Below are 22687 nucleotides of genomic sequence, written 5' to 3'. Positions count from 1 at the left end.
GCTGCTGTGCACAAAGCTGCTTTCCAATGAGCTCATGGAGGGGTCAGCGCCAGAACGAGGGCAAACGGAGCGTAAAGAGGGTTTGCTCCCACATGCTGGCCCCATGCAACCTGTATTTGGTAACTGGGACTTAAATCCTGATCAAATTCCTGCCAGGTTATTGCACAACCTCCTTGTAGGGGCAGGAGCCGTGTGCACTAGGTGAAGGCATTTGGCCTCATGCAGCTCTAAGGCAGTATATTTTCTGGCAGCTGCTGCTTTGGGTTTTTTTCCTTCTCCTTGTCTGGAAGGGCTGCCAGACCCCACAGTGATGACTGGGGATCCTCTCCCCTTATGGGTAGTTCAGCACATTCCTGGCAGCACCCAGCTTTCCCTGTGGCTAACCCAGCAGATAGCTTGTCCTGCTGCATGAAGCAGAGACTTAGGAGCTAGTCCAGCATTAAATATGCTGGGACCCTAAAGCTCAGAGCTTCCTTGTACTCCTGTTTGATGTAGCCCTATGAGATCTCTCAGCTGCCCAGCTTCTGTCTGGGCAGCTAAACATCAAGGAAGGTCCCAGCTAACAATTTAGAGACCGTGTAAGATGGAAAGCTGCACATTTGGCTCATGATTTGTGTGAGCCCACCTGCAGTCCTTTTGCACTACAAAGACCTGGGGGCAGGTGAGCCTGCAGAAGGAGGTGGGAAGGGAGAGAAGGAAGGAAGCTCTGAGGGCACCACAGAAGAGCCACAGCAGACTTAGGGAGTGCCATTTCTGTCATGGGTAGATAGAAGAAACAGAGTTTGGTTCTCCCTTGAAACACAGAAAACAAATGTTGCACATGGCCATGTGCTCCAGGATGACCCTGCCCCTCGAGCAGGGAGGTTGGACCATACCACTCACTGTGGTCCCTTCCAAGCTGACCCATTCTGTGATTCCATGAATTTGGAGTACCAGCCAGCACAGGCGGCCCTGGGACCTGCTGGTGGCAGGAGCAGCTGGACTGAGCTGCCCTCTTACATACCTGTGGCCTCAGGCACGACAAGTGCTGCCAAATAGAAGTGAGGCTGACTCATACTGATGAGCAGAGCAAAGCCTGATAGGGTTGGGGTCACAGCCACAGGGAGGCTGAAGCAATGGAACAGGATGGCCCCCACAAGCCTCAGACAGGTCTTCCAGAGCAGATCATTGTTCCTTTGCTCTGCCCTCATTCCTTTGCTATTAAGAAAAGGTTCTGCATTGAAAGCATGGCATCAACCTTCCCTTCTCACCCTATCTTCCCTCCCCTGCAAACCAACAGAGCAGCAATAGCTGTGGGATTGCGATGAACAGTTTTCCATCTCCTGCATCTTATGTCCCAAGGAGCCTGAAACCTGTAGGTTTTCACCCAAGACCCTCAGCCAGTTCCTGGCATTATCCTAAGCAGATATTCCTTCTGCTCAGCTCCTGTTTCCTTTCTGTGAACCGGGGGTAATGGTTTCCCTTGTCCTTCCCCGAGAAGGTCTGGCACACTGGGCAGGTACTAGGTAGGAAACATGTATCCAGACCTCAGCACTGACTCATTACCACTCAGGCCCTTAAAATGTTCCTGCACAGTGGACTTTTCTCCCAGAACCTTTCCCAGCCTTCTAGGCATTAAGCATAGATGGCACAGTGCCGGAGGAAGGAAGACACAGTACTTTCCTAAATGGTGCCTGAGGTTCTTCTCCATTTTTTTGGTTTTCATCATACTCCATTTCTTTGATTTTTTTTCCTTTGTTTGTTTGTTTTGGAAGCCTAGAGGGCTTTCAGGAGAGGTCACTTAGGGAGAGAGGCAGCAGAAAGACAGACATTTCTTTCTGGTTTTATTCTGAGTCAGAATAGCAGGTTTGGTGCAGAGGTTTATGAAAGGACTTGGGATATATGTCTACTGCTCAAGTAACTCTCATGGTCCTATGAGCACCTGGAGCTCGTAGGCATGTCACTTCTCCCAGGCAGCTATAGCCTTTATTATGGTGCAGGGCAGCTCTTGGGCAAATAGCACATTACCACTACTTGAAGTCCTGGAGATGGGAAAAGAGATGGGAAAGACCACCTGCTCCCAGTGCTCAGACCAAGTTCACTGGGGGTGCCTGGCACCTGCAGCCCACCGGCTTCTCCCCCCACACCTGCAGGAACAAGGACAGGAACACACTTGGGCTGCCAGGCCTTCTGGCCTTGTGGGTGGCTGGGATTGATGGCAGGTCCTGTGGCCCCTGGGGTCCATGTGGACTCAGGGCACAGGGGGTGACCAGATCAGCAGCAGCACCATGGAATGCACACCCCTATGCATAAGGATGAGCCCAGCAACAGTTCAGCTCTTTGCATTTAGCAGGCATGGGGGACAGCAGCTAGCACTGCTCTGTGTACTCACAGACCACAGTGGCACTAGTGGCCGGTGCCCAGTCCCTGAAGTGGCTGGAGGAGTACAGGAGTGCCTCTTCAGGACTGGCCAGCATCATCCTCTTGACCAGGCAGGGCTAATGTCCACTGCAGAGGAGCCAGACCACCCCACCATGGGCTGTGCTGTGTGCTGCTCTGGACCTGGAGAAGCTGCTGCCTCTTCCTGGGAGGACCTCCAGTCACAGTCAAAACAGCACAGGGCTCTGAGGGGGGTCACCTGGCAGTCACAGCTGCCCCTCCCAGAAGAGATCCATTGTGCCTGTCCTGCTTCAAGGACTTCTGGAGTCCTGTAAATGGAACCTCCAGTGCATGAACTATGTAAATACTCCTCTGAGCAGTGATGCTGACCCTTGGTCCCTTTCTGGCCCACTGGTCTTTAAATAGCTTAGCCTTAATGGAAGGGGGTCTGACACCACCTCCTAATGCCCTCCCACTCAGAGGGCAGCATGTAGCCTGGAGGAGCAGGAATTGCTCTGTAAAGGGGGTGAAGGAGGGAAAGCCCAGGGTTATCCATGGACAGAGAAGGGCTTGGCATGGGGGGCCCAGTGCACGGGGTTTAGGAAGGAGAGTGCTCTTTGTTTAGGAAGCAGAGCAGGAGTGCCCTGGGAAGAGGGTTGGCGTCCATGTGACAGGCTGCAAGTTTCTCCTGCAGATGTGTTCCTGGAGTCCTCCACTGCCCAGCAGAAGATGGGTCCACACTGTCTGCTCACACCAAGAGTACCTCGGGCACCATGTGCCCTAGCAGCTGCAGGGGAAAAGGCCTGGTTTGGGGCTGGGCTGGGCTTTGACAGAGGAATGTATGCACAGATCAACGCCTGAGCTTCATCCGCTGTGCTCAGGCTACATTACCAGCAAGCTGCTGAGTAACTTCTGGGTAGCATGAAACAGTATTTCCCAAACCAGCCCTGCCGTGATTCATCAGAAGAACTCTTATCTTCGTCTTTCAAAAGCTTTTGTCATTTTAATGAAGAAACAACTTCCTGCTGGCTGGATGGGCGATTACCCAACACAAACTGCTGATATTCAAAGGGAAGGGCCTGTGATCCATTAGTTCGCTAAGGGCTATTCTTCAGCCCAAGAGCCAGGATAATCCTAGGTGGGAACATCCACAAAGGGGTCAGCTGTTAAAGGAATTTAAGTGCCTTTACATTGGCATCTAGAGCCCTGCTGGGAAGCTGAACTCTATGGAAGACCTCCCGTGACCTTTTTCACAAGTCTTGGGGGAAGGCTTCTAAATCACTGAGGCACGTCTGAAGGCTTCGCTCTCTGTTTTCTCCATCACTGGGCTTTCAAACAATTGCATCCTTGTCACACATTTGTCAAAGAGAAAGGGGGGGATGAAGAAAGAAATTTCAATAGTCTCAGGGCTTTGCTTACGGCTGTGTTAATGCTGAATAGCACGCGGAGGTGGAAGGGATATCCTGAACAATGTCTGGTCTCCAGGCAGAATCCGTTTCCCATGACAGTGCCTTTCTGAAGCAGGAATGCCAGCATGAAGCAAAACTTGTTAAAGTAGTAAAAGAAGAGGTCTCTATTGTGTCCTGTGTGACAGAATAATCCTCCCTCAAGAGCAGACTGCTGTCTTTTTCCCTCCCATCTGTGAATTTTGGCTTCACTCAACTTCGTGATTTTCACAAGGTATAAAATTAAAGTCCTACCCCTTAAAAGCAACCAGCCAACCTTGCAGGATCTTCCCACAGACATGCCCACAACTGTGAACGTAGTTTTCCTGTACAGACTCTAAAATGTCTGACTGCATTAACTTGAAATAAGGTTTCCTGTTAGGAGTTAAATTTGATAAGAAGAAACAAACAGTTTCAATATTTCCATCCATTCCACTGGTTAAACATAATTTCCCTTTCTCAATGCTTTGTTCACAGGTTATCACTGTGTTCCTCAATTTTCTCCTTAATTTTCTCCTAAATTTTCTCTTTAAAGCTTTCCCTTCTGAAGTACCTGTGAAAACCAGCAGACAATTATTTAGACTTATCAAATGCACAAAGCCATTTTCCTCCTGTCTCTCCAGCTCCTTGTGCCCTGTGCTTGTTCTGCCTTTCTCTTCTGTGTTTGTAGCCTGGACAGAGGTGTTTCATCTCACAGCTCAGACTCTTAAGGGTTGTAAAAATAATTAATCACAAGTGTCATCAGTATTGCCAGTGTATCTATATAGGAGCTGAATATACCAAATTAAAAGTGAAACAAGGCCTTAGCAGGGAAACAGGGTTGTTCCTTCCCCCTGTTTTATTTCACAAAGCTACTGATTGTCATGTCCTTTCCGCTTACCTTCTCTTTTAATTCCAGCAATACTCATTGGAGGCTGTTCATAATATGCCTGTGATTTTGCCATCAGTGGATTTTTTTTTTTGTTTTCTGGGGATGGAGAAAATCCTAGTAGTGAGTCTAGTACTGGTGTTAAACAGTCTTCACTGGAACAGAGCATCTCTCCAGGTCCCTGAGCACAAAGGAAATGATGCATGTAGGGGATGCCCAGCTTTTGGAATCCATGCTCTCAGCTCAGCAGACTTCCTAAAGGATCCTGGAGACAGAGGTTTTTAACTTCATGTGTCCATGGTGAGCGCAAGCCTTGGACACCAGCCACCACAGAAAAAGGGCTGTCAGAATCAGCCTTGGGACCTGGCTGGGCTCCTGTGCAGTCCCTGCCTAGGAACCACTGGGCAGATGTATTGCATGCTTCTGGTGTCCTCACATTCCTGTCGTGTGAGATCAGGTGGGGGGGATCTGTAGCCTGGCATATTTGGAGGGAAGTTACCATGTCTAACACCAGTGGCAGTGTTGGTGGGACCTTCGCATTGCTGGTAAGTGCTACCCAGATTTGGCTCTGGCACTTAAGTGACTTGTTGCAACCTTTCCACACAAGCAAAACAATTCCTTCTAATTTTCAAAGCTATACATCTCCAAATCTGATTACAGCTCTGCACTGTTTACTTAGGGATTTCTCATGTTTTTGAAACAGAAGTCTGTCAGCAAGCTCTCAGAGTATGGATCTTGGTTACTAGTTCATCAATAATTTAATTATGTAGCCTAAGTTTCAGACTGCCTCTTTCTGAAAGGTCTGCTCTAGCTGAAGCAGGTGGGTTTGGTAAAGATGATCCTGTACCACAGTCAAAACTGGTCCATTTAGCTTCACTTATAGTGATGCTCATAAACAACGCTCTCACTGCACACACAAGAGCACCATGATGCCAGACAAGCAGGGTCCACACCACAGCTGGAGTCTCCAGATGCACCCTTCAGACTGTAAAGGTGTGCTTTGGTGACAAACTAAATTATTTCTTGAATTTGATCCAAACTGACAAACGGCTTTAATTTAAAAGAGGCAAATAAAAGTTCCTGAAAGCGGAAACAACACATTTTGACATTTTCCAAAGGAATTCCTTTGCTTTCTTGTTTCCTGAGAAGCCTTCAGTTTGAAACTGACCCTGAACTGTTTTGTTCTTCTTTTCTTCCTTTTTTTTTTTTTTCCTTTTTTTTTAATTAGTAAAAAAACCACCCACAACCCTCTGAAGGGAAGAAAGAGGAAGGTTTCCTTTTGGTCCAGGTGAAGTGGAATAAATACTCTGGCTCACATGCTGCCATGCACAGTCAGAAACTTGCCCTCCCTAGGCATTTGCATGCTGAGATTAAGTGTTCTCTTCACAGGGAGAAGAGAGTTCAAGGAGAAGCACGGTGAGATGGGTGCACCACCTCTCAGGAAGGGTGTTGTAAAAATTGTTCTTTAAAAACTCTAATTGCCAGTTTCTTCAAAGTGTGGAGGGATGCAGTTTCTGGTCATAATCCCACGACCACTGCACTGTTGTTACAAGTGGGCTGGTCTATCTGTAATGAAGAGCCCATCCATGATACTCTTAATTTAGAGCTGCTCAGAGAGGAACACCCGCTCTCTTGGCTTGCCTGTGGGCTGAAGTAGTTTCACTGAATCCTTGTTATGCATTTCAGTGAGTCCCCACTCTCCAAAAATTGCTGACAGTAGTGCATCCTCCATGTGTGGGAAGTGTGGCACAACACGGTGTGTTTGCGTAGGTACCAGTCCATTTGTGCTTCCATCAGCTGTAAAATTCACAAGAAACACTATCTTCTCCTACCTAGATCTTTGGCTACTTTACTTTGGAGCAGTGCACCAAGAACAGATGTCTGCTGGATCTGTGTCAGGAATAGTCAGAAAAAGAACTTTCCACAGAGTTTTTTTTTATCAGTTGCTTGCTTTTTAATCCATGTGACAAGTAGATCACAGATCTTCAAGGGATACTAATTAGGCATCTAAAATGAGATTAAGTGGACTGGCAAAGCCATTTGGCTGCTATAATCATCATCCTCCTATTTACATTGTGCCTTTAGCTGAAGTTTGGGCAGGACTGATGAGAAACCAGGATCACTCTTGGGTGTTAGTTAGCGTTAGTCATATTTCCCTGATTTCTGCATGACTGCTGCAGATTTCAGATGGGACCCAAGTGGAAAGGAGGTGAAGCTTAGTGGTGCTTCCTCCAGCCCAGGCTCTCTTACACAGTCAAGATGTTTCAGCACTTTTGGGGTGGTCCGTATGTCATTGGGATTGTTGTAGGTCTTCATATGTGACCTCCTGGTCACCTTCACAGCACTATGAAATCTGCGGTTCCTGCAGTTTCTTTTCAAAGGATGGGGAACCCGTGCCCCTCTGAGGAGTATGCTGTGGGAATAAGCTCAGATAGCAGTTGCTTGGCTCAGTTTATGTGAGTAAAATGCCATGCATTGTGATGGAAGAGATATCAAATAGAATCTACTTAACAGATTCCACTTTGACAACGTTAGGTGATGAGATGAAAAGTGCGGTACTGAAACTTAGTTATAATTTACAATTCCTTTCATGCTAAGACACAGTTTTGTTTGAAAGGAGATGGGGTTGCAGTGCATGGACACAGTCCCTATGCTACCATCCTAAGGATCAACAGTAATGGGAGTTCAGTTCAGGAGGCAGTTCCTAAAATCAGTGGACTTACCGCACTTAGGAGAATGGCACAAAACTGGTGCCAAGCTCCACTTAGCTTAGTTAGCCCTGGATTTAATAGATAGATACAAGAGTCCTCAAAATTTGTCCAGAAAAGTTTGCATTTGGAAACAGAGGCCTTGACTGGAAAAACGGAGATGTCTGACAGAGAGTATGTCAGCAAGCAGAAGGGATGACTGCACATGCATGGGGGTGTGTGCATAAATTTTCCATTTACATAAGGATGGTTGGCAAAGGCTCTCTGGGCTCTAGAAGGAGAGAGGCCCAAAAGCTCCGATGACATTTGCTGGAGAGAAGAGAAAGGAGCTTGTGGGCAGGCCTCAAACACATGCAGTGTACTTAGGTTGTCATCATCATTTCTGGTGCATTTTGGTTGTGAGGGAAGAAATCCTGGGGAGTGGAAGGCAGCTTGTGCTTTTAATACCAGACAAAAGTTAAAGACAGCTAATGTACTGAAGTATGTGTAGGTGGGTCATCACCCTAAATTTGCTTTGGGTGCAAACTCCCTAAATTTAAAAAACAAAAGAAGTGAAACAATCTGTTCAATACAGACTTTGTAGCGGCAAGGACTACTCTGTGTGTGTGTGCCACTGTGCCGGAGAGCCGACAAAGAGAAACTGGCAGCAAATCTGCAATGACCAGCAAGCGCAGCAGCCTGGGATAAGGCAGCATCCAGCCCTGAGGACTCCAGGAAAACAGGTGAGGAGAGCTTGGAGTTACTTCTGTTCAGGAGAGGACTTGTTACTCATTGTGTCCTGTCTCTCTGTTGTCCACTTCCTTTGTCTGTTCTGGGACATGCCACCATAAAGATTTGGAGTTTGATTTCCCTGAGACCGAAGCCATCATAACATCAACAATCCTAAAATCTGATTTTTGTCGGTGTTGTTGCAAACAAGAGATGCCATCTGCTGGGTGCCCCATACACCCAAGCAAGGCAGTGGACCACAACAGACTCTGCTGCAAGACAGCTGTGGTGAGCCTCCCTGGCAAGGTCTTCAGATGCCCATTGCCCTGCAGTGTTGTACCACCTATGTCTGCTGCCCCCAGGAAACCACAAAGTGATCCTCAAACTCCTTCCCTCCAGTTTCTGTCTCATGGGGCTGAGATTAGAACATATGTTTCAGCTTAAAATCCTGCAACTTTGCCTGGCTTCCCTCCCAAGGAAAAGGCGTGGAACAGACATTCAGAGAGGTCTAGGAAAGACTCAGGCAGAGGGGGAGCAATCCATCACTTTGTTGAGAGGGGAGTTCCTCTCAAAAACGGCAAATCCCATGTTAAAAAGTGATAAACTTCAGGTGTGGGCTTTTTTTGTTAAAAATAGTTGAGAAGTTTTGTGCAGAATTCGATAAAAACCATTTACAGTTGAAAGACAAATGTTTAAGGACTAATTAAAAAAAAAAAAAAGGTCTTCCAGTGAAGCTCGAATTCAGTCTTACACACTCATGGAGAGCCACATCCCAGTGGACTGAGCTAGCTGCAACTAGGTAGTGCCGGATGACACCCCACTGGTGCTGTGCTCTGCAGTTTCACAGGGACAGCTCACACATAATTCTGCGTGGGGGGATCCTTGCCTGAGCTGTTCCTCCAGCTTGCTGGTGACTCACAGGCATGAAAGACAAAATTGAGAAATTTTGCCAAAATTGAGCCAGCGACAGCCCTCATTACATCCAGACTATCTCCATAAGCCTCCAGACGTGTGTCATCCCAGCCATGCTTGATCTCTCACTTGTCTGTTTGCCTCCATCCTTCCAGAGGCATGCAGCAATGCCATCACTGGCCAATCTGCTGCTAAAGCCTTATCTTTTTTCCATCTGGGTTTCTCTTCCAAGAAAAAGGATTGCACCCAGTTCCTTCTTGAGGAGGCAGGGAAAGCCAGGCCCCTCTGCCAGTGCTTCTCACACCACATAAGCCCAGGAAGAGGCCATCTCTGCCCTGAGGTAGTCTGTGGGCTCAAGAGCTTACTAAATAGTAGAGGAACTGAAGCACACACCTACCACAAGGTTTCATATTCAGTCAGTTAGCTTGGACAACAGCTTCCACCTGTGCTCTCTGCAGCAGAGACAAAACCTGCCTAGGTTTCCTGATTTTCATTCCCTATGCAGCCCGTAGTGCAGCATCCTGCTGCAAGCTCAGTGGATCATTTCCAAGTCAATGGAAACTTCCAGCTGAGCCATGCTTAGCAACTTCACTGCTGCCTTTCCTGCTCTGCAGAGCCCTTGTTTCTCTGCATTCTTCATGCCTCTTCTCACCTGCGCAGAGCATGGAGAAATCACCAGCAGCTGAGATCCAAGGCTGTTTTGGCTGCCACGTCATGGCTGTTCCTCGAACGATCAGCGATGTGACAGGCTTTGCTATGCAGAAATCAAACACCATTAGCATGCATGACATCTTTTTTTTTTTTACATATGGTCATTAGGCATCTGTGGTGAAAGATTTAGCTTTGGTTTCTGAGGCCTTTGTAACAGTCATCAGAGGGTGATGGCAAGGACAGCGAAGGAGGAGTGTGTGACACTTCCCTTCTCAGCAGGAGGCATGTGCACACCTACATCCCAGATGACAGCAGCTTGGTACCCTCTTGACCTTCTCCTCTCCAGGCTGAACAAGCCCAGCACCCTTCTTTTCTGCCCCTTACTGTTTATTAAGCTGTGCATACCCTCTCAGACATCAAAGTGTTTTCTTTTCTTTTTTGCTACTTCTTCCTTGTGTAGTTATCTCCTAAACGCCTCTCCCATCATGGGTCACTCAAGTGCAAAGGGATTGCTTCTGACCGCTTTCAACAAGAAAGTGAACCACCCTGAAGAAGCAGCCCAGAGACCCAGCCAGCGTCCCACCATCCAGATCAATGGAAATATGCTGCAGAGAAGTGGTAATCCCAAGAAAAAGCCCACTTAAACTCTCTGTAGGTCTCTTTGGTCTATTTTATTGTCCTTCTCAAACTCCTCTTGCTGGTGCTTAGCTCTGAGGAGATGCACTGCTCACAGGGCAGCAGGCTGCATTACCATCCTAAGAACACTCTGTCCCCAGCAGATCCTCTTTGCAGTCTCCACTTGCATGAGCTGTTGAGTGGTTAAGTGTGGATTCAAGCCTCCTTGTCATAGCTGGCTAGGCAGGCATTTCCCTGGCGACACCTGGTGCATCCTGCTGGAGAGGTGAAGGCCCTTAAGCCGACTGGAGTGGGGGAGCACACAGACGTAGGGGACTTCTCTTTGCCACTGTGCTTGACTACAAAATTCGCTGTGGCCTTAATCACACACGGCTTGTGCCTGTGACACAATAGGATACAATGTGAGACACAGCCTTTCCTGAGCCACCGAACAACAGTTAAGCTGTTTCTCTGCAGCTACTTCTCCAGGATGAACCACAAAATATACCCTAGTTAGTGAATGGGAGGATTTAGCTGGTTTCAGTGCTTGGGAGCAACTAGTTTCTGCTGAAATCATTGGAAACCCCTGCTCCCACATGAATCAGGCATCCAAAGTCCATGGTTCTCCACGCTAAGATGCTATAACAAACTATCCTGATGCACCCTAGCAGCCTAGGTACCGAGCCACTAAAAACTGCATGCTAAAAAGTTCCAAGTACTTGCTGATGCCAGTCTCATGTCCAAAAGCTGCCAGGCAAATCAGTGGAAAAACCCGAGAAAGACATTTTCATGTAAAAATCTTGCCTTTCTCATCACTTTTTTATGCAGGCCACATTTTGTGTTGCTTGATTGTCCAAGGAAAGAAAAGCACTGAACATTCAGTGAGTAGATCTAATGTGAAAAATGGGATTTGGGGGGTGCTTGAATAAAATTGAATAGGGAGGTGGACATGCTCTGCAGCATATTGAGGATGTCAGAGGCAGTTGCTGCAGGTTTCCTGCACATGCTGCAGAGAAGGTGATGCCGGACTACAATGCACTACAGAGGGACACAGCTTTTCTGACTTCTCTGTTTCCTAGGCTCCATCCTCTCTTCTGCGTTCTTTTGTTTTGTGACTGCAGGAAAGACACTTTCTTTAAGAAAGTCCTGAAAACTCAGAAACATGGATCTTTCTAAACTTTCCAGTTAAATATTTACTGTCCCAGACAGAAAACGCTTCATTCATCAATTGTCTGAATGCCCCCACCTGGAAAAGAGTTACAGAGCTTCAGCGATCTTTCAGCAAACAAATTCCCTCTCATTACTGACTCCGTGGGCATGACTGCTCTCAGAAAACTTGAAAGTCAAGCTGCTCAGGAGTGCTGTCCATACATGTTTACCCTGTACTCCAGCTTCCCTCTTCAGACTAAATCAGGTACTTTTTGTCTGGTTTGCCTAAACAAGTACAGCTGAGGAACGAATGCTGGAGCATTCCTGGGGGTTCAGCCAGGCTAGCCCCAGGTTTCTGACACTCATTTCTGTATGATTCCTGTAAACTCCAGGTTAACCAGCAACACCTGCATGCTCCTCAGCACCACACAGAGATATCAGAAATGCTTATATATGTATATTTTTTATGTGTACTCGACCTTATTCCTACACCTTGCTTCAGGCTTGTTCTTTCACATGAAGTACAGCTGACATCTGCAAAAAGCTAGTTTTTAACCCAAGGTCAGACTGTGGGCTGCGCTGCCTGTGGAAGCAGGCATTTTAGGCCTTGAACTTGAGCTGCCTGTCTCTGAGAGGCCATGGGGCTAAGCTGGAAGTTGCAAAGGTGGCCGTGAAGGGCAAACCATTTCCTCTGAAGCCTGGACTGGTCCTGTAAGAGCTTCACAGGAAGGAGCACAACCCCACGATGTTCCATAGAGGTGTGGTAACCATCCCCCTGAGCATAACAGGCTGAAAGACGCCACATTCAGCAGGAGTAAATAACTTTGCAATGTGCTGGGTGGAGGACATGACTGCAGTGTGGTGAGCTGAAATCAGTGCAATAGTCTGAAACCACCCACACCCCAGCTAGTGAACTTGTGAGCAGTGAGTGTGCTGCGTGTTAACAGTTTCAGTGAAATTTCAAAAACTGATACCAAATGTTTTTCTTTCCCAGCAATTCAGTTTATTTCATTCCTCAGATATTAAGTATTGACATATTTCAGAGCATCACAAAGAGAGCCTTCTGCTCAAAGGATAATGTGAATTCATACCTGATATGATTACTGTGCTGTTGGGTGGTTGGAGTAGCCCTTGGGAAAGATCTGGCCTACAGATTTTGCAGCATTGCTCCACGGTTATTGTCTGAAGCTTGTACCTATACTGGAAAGCAAATGGCAATACTGCAAGCAAACAGTCATTTGCCTAAGCCAGACAGGTTTCTCTGCAGCTGAAGAGAAAGTAGCCAGAGCATTATGTCTCCAGTGGTCAATGCCTATTGAAGAAATGTATGCAAGAGCATTTTGTCAGTAAAAAGAAAATAAATGGTAAAAAAAAAAAAAAGAGAAAAAGCCTAACTAATAAAGGAGAGAGCGGAACATGTAAGAGAGAAGTAGCATGCTTTATTTACACATTTGTTCAGTACTGACATGGAAGGGGGTCAGATGAAGGTGCTGCCAAATGCCAGGATGAAATCCTGCCTCTAAGTATAATTCTCTAACCTGTCCAGAGTCCACATGTTCACCACCACCTGACCACAAGGTCCTGTGCTGCTCATGCTCCCACTGCTTAATGCCTTGCATGGCAAACAGCACCTCTTTCCCATGTGGGCTCCCACTGTTACCTGTGTCAGTCTCACATGGGAGAGGACATGAGCCATCATTGCAATTCTAGTCTGTGTGAACAGACTGGTACACACAGCCATAGAAGCATTAGAATATCATCAGAAGAAAACTTGTGTTCCAACGGTGGCCACAATTCCTGTGTACATAGCAGGGGTGGAAGCAGACGTCATTTGCTGGCAGATTGAAGAGTGATCAGTGCAAGACCATGGAGATGGTGGGTGGGTCTGGTGCACCTGGTGGAGAGAGGAGAGATGGAGGGAATCAGGGAAGCCCTAATTGCAGATGTCCTCTGACTTACAGACAGTTATCAACCTTCTCTTACAAGTTCACAGGGATGCCTTGTTTTAAAAAGTCTTGTTTTGACCCTTGTCCTAAGGGGCAAAAGGGACACATTGCAGCATGGGTAATTCTGTTTGCACGTAAGGAATAAAACAACAGTGGGAAAGGGACAGGGCCAAAAGAGGTGGTGGGAAGTCCAGTGCTGGACATGTTCAAAATTTAGCTGCTCAAGGCCCTGACCAAGCTGACCTTGCTTTGAAAGCAGTTGAGCTTGGAAAGGGGGGTGGGAAAAAAGACCTTCAGATGTGCCTCCCCACCTGGATGTTTAATTCTGTGTGCACAGCCTGCAGCTCCCAGTCATGTGTTTATCATGCCTTAAAAAATAATTTCTGAGTAATCCTGAGGATTATTTACGTGACCCTGGGGCTCACTCATGTGAGTACCAAGTGTAGGACTTGCTCTTAATTGAAGAGCTAAATATAAATCAGCAGCCCAACAGGATTACTCAGTCTGCAGCAGTGTCTCTCAAATGGGCATGTGTGCTTTCCATTCATTTCTTTCAGATGTTGCTCTGATATAGCATTTTCTGCAACATTGTGTAGCTACATAGAATGATTGAAATAGGCAGCTTTCCACCTCTTCCTGGTAGGAAGGAAGGTCAGGTCTACCTTCAGTGTGTGTTTCAGGTTTGTTTCATGTCAGGTTAGAGAAGTGCTGCAAATCAAGTTTTACATCATTGACCTGTTGATCTCTATTATCAAAATGTTTGGATGCACACAGAAGAATCCCTAATTCACCTTTACTGTGCTTTGTGATTTCTTGGGAGTGGGTCTTGTCAGCACCTCTGCAACCAGTTCATCTGTCTCAGCTTTTATGGACCAAGAAAGCTATTTTAATATTAAGCAAGCTGGTTTTACTAACTCTTATTCATTCACAGATTTTCCCCACACCATGCTCACACATGGGAATAGAGAGGTCTATTCCCAAGCGGTCTGGTCAGGATCACTTGGGATGGCACAATGGATGAGGGATACCAGGTATCAAGTTTTTCACTGAGTCTCCTGCAGCCCCTGTTGGGGGTACCTCTTGGTAAGTTGGTTTTTGGGCAGGTCGTGTGTACTCTCTAGGATACAGGTGTTGCTATAGGGGGATAGTTTTGCCTCTGCTTCTTTCAACATCATTTCTCCTTGGTTTGGGTTTCATGAGAGGCAAGAAAGAAATGTGTTCTGGGCCCTGGTTACCATCCTCTTGCTGTCAGGCCATACGTACAGTCTCTTGTTTGTAAATCGCCACCTAATCTCAGCATAGGCCTCCTGGGCATGGCACAAGAAACTGCATTCAGTCAAAACAAACTCTCCAACTTTAGGCCTGCTACAAGAGTCCTGTGAAATGCAATTAAAGGAGCTCAGAAAAATTCAGATTGGAAGCTATCTTTGGAGGTCTCTGTTCCAACAATCTGCTCCAAGCATGGCTGACCACAAAGCCAGATCAGGTTACCTCCAAAGATGGAGATCCCACCATCTCTCTGGACCACATCCAAGGACTGCACCATGCTTGTGTGATGATTTAACCTCTGTTTTCTCAAAAATTTTCTTGGATTGAACTTAATTCAGGATGCTGCCTGATCAGTGCCATCAAGCAGTGGAGAGGCACTTCCCTCCACTGGCTTTCAAGGACCACCCAGACCCTGGTCAGCCACCAAGGTCACAGCTGACCTTCCTTGCTGTCCACCAGGATTGCAGCCCTTCTGTCCAGACCAAGGGCCTCATTCACTGCTGGGCTCCTCACAGCCAGGGGCAGGACACATCCTTTGCTCAGGCTGTGTTCCAGGAGGTTCATGGCACCCATTTCTGCAGCTTGTTGAGGTCCATCTGAAGGGTTGTGTTCCCCTCCAGCTGCTCCCCCAGTGTGGAACAATCACCAGTGCCCTACATCCCCTCTTCTATGTTGTTGATAACAATATTAAAAATACTGGTCTGGTATTAACCCCTGAGAAATGGCATGTGTAGCTGTCTGCCAGCTACTCTTTGACTGATGGACCTCTATCCTTGAACCTAACAGCCCATCCAGTTTTCCACTCACTTAACAGTTCACCTGTGAAATCCATCATTTCAGCAGTTTACCTACAAAAGTAATGATCAAAAACTCCAAAATAACTCTTGCAACAACATCTCCCTTCCTTAAATATCATGATTTGCAGACAGAAACTTTGTTTTTGCCAGTTTGATCCTTTGGTGTTGGCCCAGCCCAGGAATCAGCACGTTGGTTTTGTGCCTGCTGTCTGAATACCCTGTTATTGTAACAAACTACACCCACTTGTCATTTAATACTGGCACCAGCAAAAGGAGTTTGTCATATGTGAAAACTAGCAGGGAAATCCATCTTTTGTAAACTACTAGAGTTAGAAAGTTCATGTATTGTTGATCAGACAATAAAACAGGTATCATGAAGGAAAGGGACTGACAGTGCCTTGTAAACATAGTTTTACTAATTAGAAAAAAAAAGTAGCATTGATGCTTTTATTATCTTGGGACAAAAAGTGACCTACTGGAAGGAGTTACAGGCAGCAAAGAAACATGGCTTTATCTGCAGGTTGGGTGTGCTTTAATCTGACATCCTGACAATGCTCTATGGTGAGTAATACCTAGAGTATGTCTGCCAAAGCTCTAGAGCCAAAGCACAGAGTCTACCTGTCACTCCAAAAAGGCCCAAATGAATAGCAGGACGCTAATCCCTCGGGCACCACATAGCCTGATGCATCTGTCTGCTACAGTAGGGAGGAGATGATGCTTCCTTTCAGATTGCTACAGGTGTGGAGCTCCCACACACAGAGAAAAATGCACTGCTGCTAAAGCTTTCTGGTAATGGAAAGTAACATGCTTAAACTCCCAGGGCACTTGTAATTCACTGTTTCAGAACTAAAACTTACCTTTCTCAGGATGACTCCATACCTCCATGCATTTCAAAGTTTGCTTTACTATGACGAAGTATTAGGTGAGAAGTTTAGACATTGTTTCTCTGCATGCTTCCCTAAAACCGTACCTGTTTCTTTTTAGAAAAAAGCATTTAACTGACAAATCCATTAATTGCTCATACAACTAGTGAACACTGTAAGTTATTAGATCTGAACCAATAAAAGCCTTTTCCAAATGATATATATGAAAATTCTGATTTTTACTTTACGGGAAATGTATCTCGAATTGTTTTTACACCACAATAAAGTTAAGATGTCACCTCTGTATTTGGTCTTTTCTGTAAGTCATTATTGTGTTAGTACTGGTGCTTACTGAGCAGGAAGTAATACTTACCCTCTCAATCAGTATTTCAAAGAATCCTTTACAGAAGTTCCTGAAAACACCCAGCATCACCTTCCTCCTGAAAGGGTCCTTCAGATGGGCTTTTTCTATAAGTTTCTCACCTCAATCACCTTTATTTCCTTAACTAGCTGTGAGCAGTGCGTGATCTACCTGAATAGCTTGGAATCTCTGTTAGTAGCTAAAGGCTGTGGATTTCACCTATTTTAAAAAGACAAACACATCTAATTGTATCTAGAATGACTCCATTGCAAACTAAACAACAAAAATAAGTACTTGTCTGTGAGAACTTTCTTAGTCATGTCACCCTAGACACAGTATTGTCCTATCAGTTTTGCAGCTGAGAAAAGAAGCACATTTTTGGAAAAGTGATCACAGATGAGTAAAATGAAACAATTGGCTCAGTCACTGCATGGGTACAATAGATTTCAAACCCATTAGATAGCAACAGGGAAGTTCTTCTGCAATTGTTCTCAGGAAAAAAAAAAAAAAAAAAAAGGTAATTTTAGTACACAGTCAACTTTTGATCTCTGCTTCTTCCACTCCCTGGAATGGCAGGACCTGGATTTGTTTGGATCATTTCATTATTGTCATGTATAGGAGAGATGGAAAGAGGTGCCTTTCTGGAGTGTTCAGGCACATATTTTAAATAGAGTCCTTTTTGCTACCAAATCAATTAAGTGTCTATGCTACCACAGTGCAAAGCATTTCAGTGAAAAGGATGCAGCAGGAACATTGCACCTGCTATCAGGACGAGCCCCCTGACTTGCTTTCCTCTGTAGTGAATCCCACATCTCAGGAGTACAAAAATTTTCAGTCCTGCTTTTGGGGTCACAGATTTGAGCTCTGCTGATTCAGCTGCAAGAGGTGTGAAAGGTGCAAAGCTGAGGGTCATCGGCAGACACAGACCTTGAGTGGCTTACCCCTACTAAACCAAAAAACCTCTCTGTTGAATACTTACTTAGTATAAGATCAGTGACAACAGGGTACAAAGGCTTTACTGATCAGAAGCCACCTTTCGAACTCCACCCTGAAACCAGAAGCATGCTATGCTGTCATGTGCATGTACAAAATATCCAGCTTAGCACGGAGCTGCCATATCCTGCCCCAACTTCCGCTTTCAGAGTGATTTAAGGTGGAGCTCGTGTGGAGTGACTGTGATGTTGCATCTCCAGGTGATAACTGCCCTGCTGATGAAACACAGTGTTAGCACCTAAAAGCTGTGGCGGCAGTCTGTTGGGCAGTAGGAAGAAATAAAGAATCACTGCTACTCAGCCTTCCAGGAACAAGAAATCTAGCTCCTTTGCCTGGAGAGAGCTGCAGCTGCAAATGCAGACACCCCTCAGCTACAAAGCAAATCTGCTTTATCCCTGTCTTCCAAGAACCAGCCAACATCCCATGTATCATAGCTGGATTAAGCTTTGACTTGTTTCTCTTTTCTGGCCCCCAAGCTCATCCCTGTGCCTGTATTTGGCAGCTGCAGCAGAGCTTGGTACTGCTGGCAGTACCTGGAGACAGTGCTGAGCCATGCAGAGGGAGAAGTGGGAGGGTAAGGGGGGAGAGGCGGTGGCTGCCCAGGTCTGCTTCACCATGGCTCCCCGCACTAGCAAGCTCCCTCTAACAGGAATGCCATCAGCTCCCCTGGCCAAGGAGGGATGTGACAACTAATTTACTTATTGGCCCCTCAGAGATTGGTGTCTGTGCTTGGACTGTGATAACTTTTGGGGCTACATTAAACTTATCACATGCAACAGGTCTAATTGTTGCACTGGAAATACGTCTTCTGCTTATCTTTGGAATCATTTCTCCTCCCCTCACCCCACCCTCCCCTGCATTTTGAAGACTTAAGTTTCAAGTTCACATCTATCAGTACAAAAAATAGCAGGACATGCTCTATCATGTCCTGGGCACTCTAAGCCAAAAAATGAGGGAGCTGCACCCTTTTCCCCTCATTTAGATTCTATCTTTTATATGCACTTAAAATGTTCACATAAAGCTTTATCACGCCCAAACCATTTCCGAAGCAATGAGCAGTCACATTTACTATTAGAATTTTGAAGGACTGTAATTCCATAGTAATTTTACCACTCCCTCTGACAGTCGTTTGTATTTCTGATTCTATATGTGTCTCATAAACAAAACAGCCCAGAACATTCAATCACATTATCAGCACAGAGAGGATTACTTAGAAAGGCACTTGGAATTTGCTCTGCACTCCTGGCGAGTCCAAAATAGCAGGTAGCCCATCTTACTCTGCACTAGGATTAACACTGATGGAAAAAGTGTTAGTACCTTTCTGGTGTTCATGTAACCCAATCCTCCTATGAATTTAGAGATGCATAACATAACAGATACTTTAGTTGGATATGTATGAAAAAAACCTCACAACATTACTTTGGAGTACCAAAACCTACCCAATCTTTCTGTAAACTTCAAAGTTTGAGCTGAAATGGAATTTTCCCTTGAGCAGTCTTCAGGACAGTATGCTAGGCTGGTTTGTGAGCCCAGAAGTTTTACTATTCCATGTTTTTTCCACCAGAGAAATGTTGTATTTTGGTGCATTGTGGACCATTACTTAAAATGGTTTCATAGCTTTGAGGCTCAGCACTTCTAAAAGGCCTGCTTTGGGTACCTACACCCTGAGGATCTCAGACACCAGGGAATTGAGTCCTGTCTTGATTTTGTAACCACAGTGCAAAACAGCCAGCTGAGCTTTAACTCCAGGAGCTAAATAGTTGTAACCAAACAGGTGGAATTTCATTTTTGCCTGCCTAGTTATCTCCTCAGGCACATAAATGTGACCACTTTCACAACAATGAAATTAGGCTGAGACATAAAAAGTCATAAAGACCTGTGATTATGGAATAGTTAAAGTCAGGATAAAAGCATTACCTTCCTCTTTATATACAGGAAAAATTTATTTCAAAACCCATGGGGAGTATGTTCTTAGAACATGCCTGCAGTATTTCTAGACACAAGTCATATCCCCAGAGACAGAGGCATGTTTGGGTTTGTCATCTTCAGGGATTGGGAAGTCATCTTCAGGTCCTGAAGAGCCCACAAGGTCCATCTAATTATCATCAGGTTATTATCATCAGACAAGTACGGCAAAAAGGCGTGACAAAAGATATTTCTTGACTGTGTAGCTGACATGATCTTCAGGAAAAAGCCTTACGGATTTTTGATCTTGATACGCAAAGTCCAATCCAAACAGCAGCAAGGTTTTCCTTGATGTGCAGAATCCAACATGCAAAAGTCAGAGCAAGAAGTATCAAAGGACAGTTCATGATTTCCTTTCTCAGTAAGAGATCAGGGTTGCAGGTCAGCCCCTTTCTGCTGAACACCTGTGAACCTTGTGCACTGGGTCATCATCAGTGCATTTCCACTCCCTCTCCAGTAGAATTTCTGCACCTCGTGAAGGACAGGGATCACCTTGATGGTTATGCCTTGAGCCTGACTGCAGGCAGGATCAATTGCAAATCGTGTCTGCTGTCACCCTGTGTGCTGCTGGTACACCTCTCATGAGCTGAGTAACTCTCAGTGGGGCTCAGTCCATTTAAGCATCCATCAACCAAGATGTGCTGCAGCATTGTGACAGCCAGCACGTGCAGGGTGTGCTGCCACAAGCTCTGATGGATTTCTTGGAGTCTTACGGTGCTCCATACTTTTCTAAAAGCCATGCTTCCATGGACATAGGAGTACATAAGTATTTCGGCTTTCAACTAGTGATAGGGAAAACATGACATTTGAACCCAAAGATATGGAGGAAAAGAATTTCAACTTCATGTCCGGTCTTGAATGCCTAGTGGCATTTCGTGATGGAGTGACTCCATCAACAGACAAGGGAAGGGCTACAGATAACATTTATCAGGACTTCTATAAAACCTTTGGCATGGTTCCCCACAACTAAATCCTTCTCTAAAATGGAGAGAGATGGATTTGATGGGTGGACTGCTAGACACTTAAGAAAGTGGTTGGACTGTCACACCCAGAGGGTAGTGTGGCCAAGAGCTCAGAGTCCCAATGGACACCCAAATGACAAGTGGTGTGCCTCAAGGGGCTGTACTGGGACCAGTGTTATTTAATACCTTCATTAATGACATAGACAAAGGAATCAAGTGCACCCTCATCGAGTTTGCAGATGACACCAAACTGAGCAGTGCTGTTGACACTCCTGAAGGACAGGATGCCAACCAGAAGCACCTGGACAAGCTCAAGAAGTGGGCCCATAGGAATCTCATGAGGTTTAACAAGACCAAGTGCAAGGTGCTGCACCTGGGTCAGGACAACCCCCAATATCAGCACATCTGGGGATGAACAGATGGAGAGCAGCCCTGTGAGAAGGCCTTGGGGTGCTGGGGGATGAGAGGCTGGACATGACCCAGCCATGTGCACTCACAGCCCAGAGAGCCAAACGTGCCCTGGGCTGCATCCAAAGCAGCGTGGGCAGCAGGGGAGGGAGGGGATTCTGCCCCTCTACTCTGCTCTGGTGAGACCCCACCTGAACACTGCATCCAGCTCTGGGGTCCCAGCACAGGAAAGACAGGGACCTGTTGGAGTGAGTCCAGAGGAGGCCACCAAGTCAGTCAGACAGCTGAAGCACCTCTCCTGTGAGGAATGACTGAGATAATAGGATTTATTCAGCCTAGAAAAGAAAAGGCTCTGGGGTGACCAAATGGCAGCCTTCCAGTGCCTAAAGAGCTTACAAGAGAGTTGGAGAGGAACTCTTTGCAAGGACATCTAGTGACAGGACAAGGGATAATGGCTTCAAACTGAGAGAGAGTAGATTCAGATTAGCTATTAGGCAGAAATTCTTTACTATGATGGTAGTGAGGCAACAAGTTACCCAGAGAAGTTATGGATGCCCCATCCCTAGAAGTGTTCAAGGCCAGGCTGGATGGAGCTCTGAGCAACTTGGTTTAGTGGAAGGTGTTCTTGACCATGACTGGGGGATTAGAACTAGGCGATCTTTAAGGCCCCTTCCAACCCAAAGCATTGTATTATTCTGTGATTATTTATTAAAAATTCACTGTTACAAGATAACACCTTGCCTTAAATTTGCTTCTGCTTCACAGAAGGAAATTTGGGGCATAATGTCACAATCAGATGTGGCTGTGCATGTATTACATTACAAAGTGAAGACACACATCCAATTTAACTACAAGCAATTACGTGTAAGTGCCCACTCTTCTGGGAAGATGCATTTATGTGATATAGATGCCTTTTCTGCTTATTTGTGAAGCCTGCTTATACAGGAATGAACTACCCCAAACACACAAACACAGCTTGACATGACCATCTTCGGGGCATCCGATCTGTTCCTGGCATTCAGAGGTACAAGGCACTGCCAAAGAACAAGGAAGCAAATGAATCAACTTGTTACATGTTCTCAATAGATAAATCCTGGGATTTCAGCCGTTCCTGAAAATCTGTTTAATGAGAATGGATGAGTGATCTGCTATTCTGACTACTCAAAACCTTGAAAATAATCAAGATGTCATTGATTTCCAAAAGGCAAAACAAAGCTGTTCCTAAACTCTTCCTCCCCTGTGCAATCCTGAAAAAAAATTGAATGCAAGAAAATATGCATCAACTTTAATACTAGAGAACTCAGCATGATCACTTCCAATTGCCTCTGGGGAAATGCAAACTTGCTTTGCAGTGTGCAGAATTTAGTCAGCTAGCAGCTTACACGAGCACCTTCTGGTTTTGGAGTGATGAGTCAAATCTCTTAGTTATTTCTGTCATAAAAGAAATTATTTTCTGCATTTAAAAAAAATCTTATGGTAGACTGAGGGGAGCAAGGGGGCTCTACAAGAGACTGGATCCTTTTGGTTTTTTTTTTTACTTTTGCTCATGGTAAGAAGATCGCACTTCTCAGAAACAGATGAATCTTCTGGAACCTTGACTCTTCCTTGCCTTGTACTGCTGCATAAACAGGAGACAGTGAATGGAAAGCTGTATGAGAAGGCAAGTCTCCCATTTGAAGGCTGTTTTAACCTCCTCTAACAACCCGGTT

The 22687-nt window shown here is 45.7% G+C and overlaps 1 long non-coding RNA gene across 1 annotated transcript in view; it reads right to left on the bottom strand.

Moving 5' to 3' along the window:
- Nucleotides 1-12737: 12737 nt before the first annotated feature.
- Nucleotides 12738-22687, bottom strand: part of LOC138103172 (uncharacterized) — a 29127-nt gene continuing 19177 nt past the window's right edge. The window contains exon 3 of the long non-coding RNA XR_011147671.1: nt 12738-13308. This is a non-coding gene — a long non-coding RNA (uncharacterized lncRNA). The remainder of the gene's footprint in view (nt 13309-22687) is intronic.

Source organism: Aphelocoma coerulescens (genome assembly GCF_041296385.1).
Source record: "Aphelocoma coerulescens isolate FSJ_1873_10779 chromosome Z unlocalized genomic scaffold, UR_Acoe_1.0 ChrZ, whole genome shotgun sequence".
Taxonomy (NCBI): domain Eukaryota; kingdom Metazoa; phylum Chordata; class Aves; order Passeriformes; family Corvidae; genus Aphelocoma; species Aphelocoma coerulescens.
The sequence above is the reverse complement of the archived record's forward strand: the minus strand, read 5'-3'. Positions and strand labels throughout refer to the sequence as shown.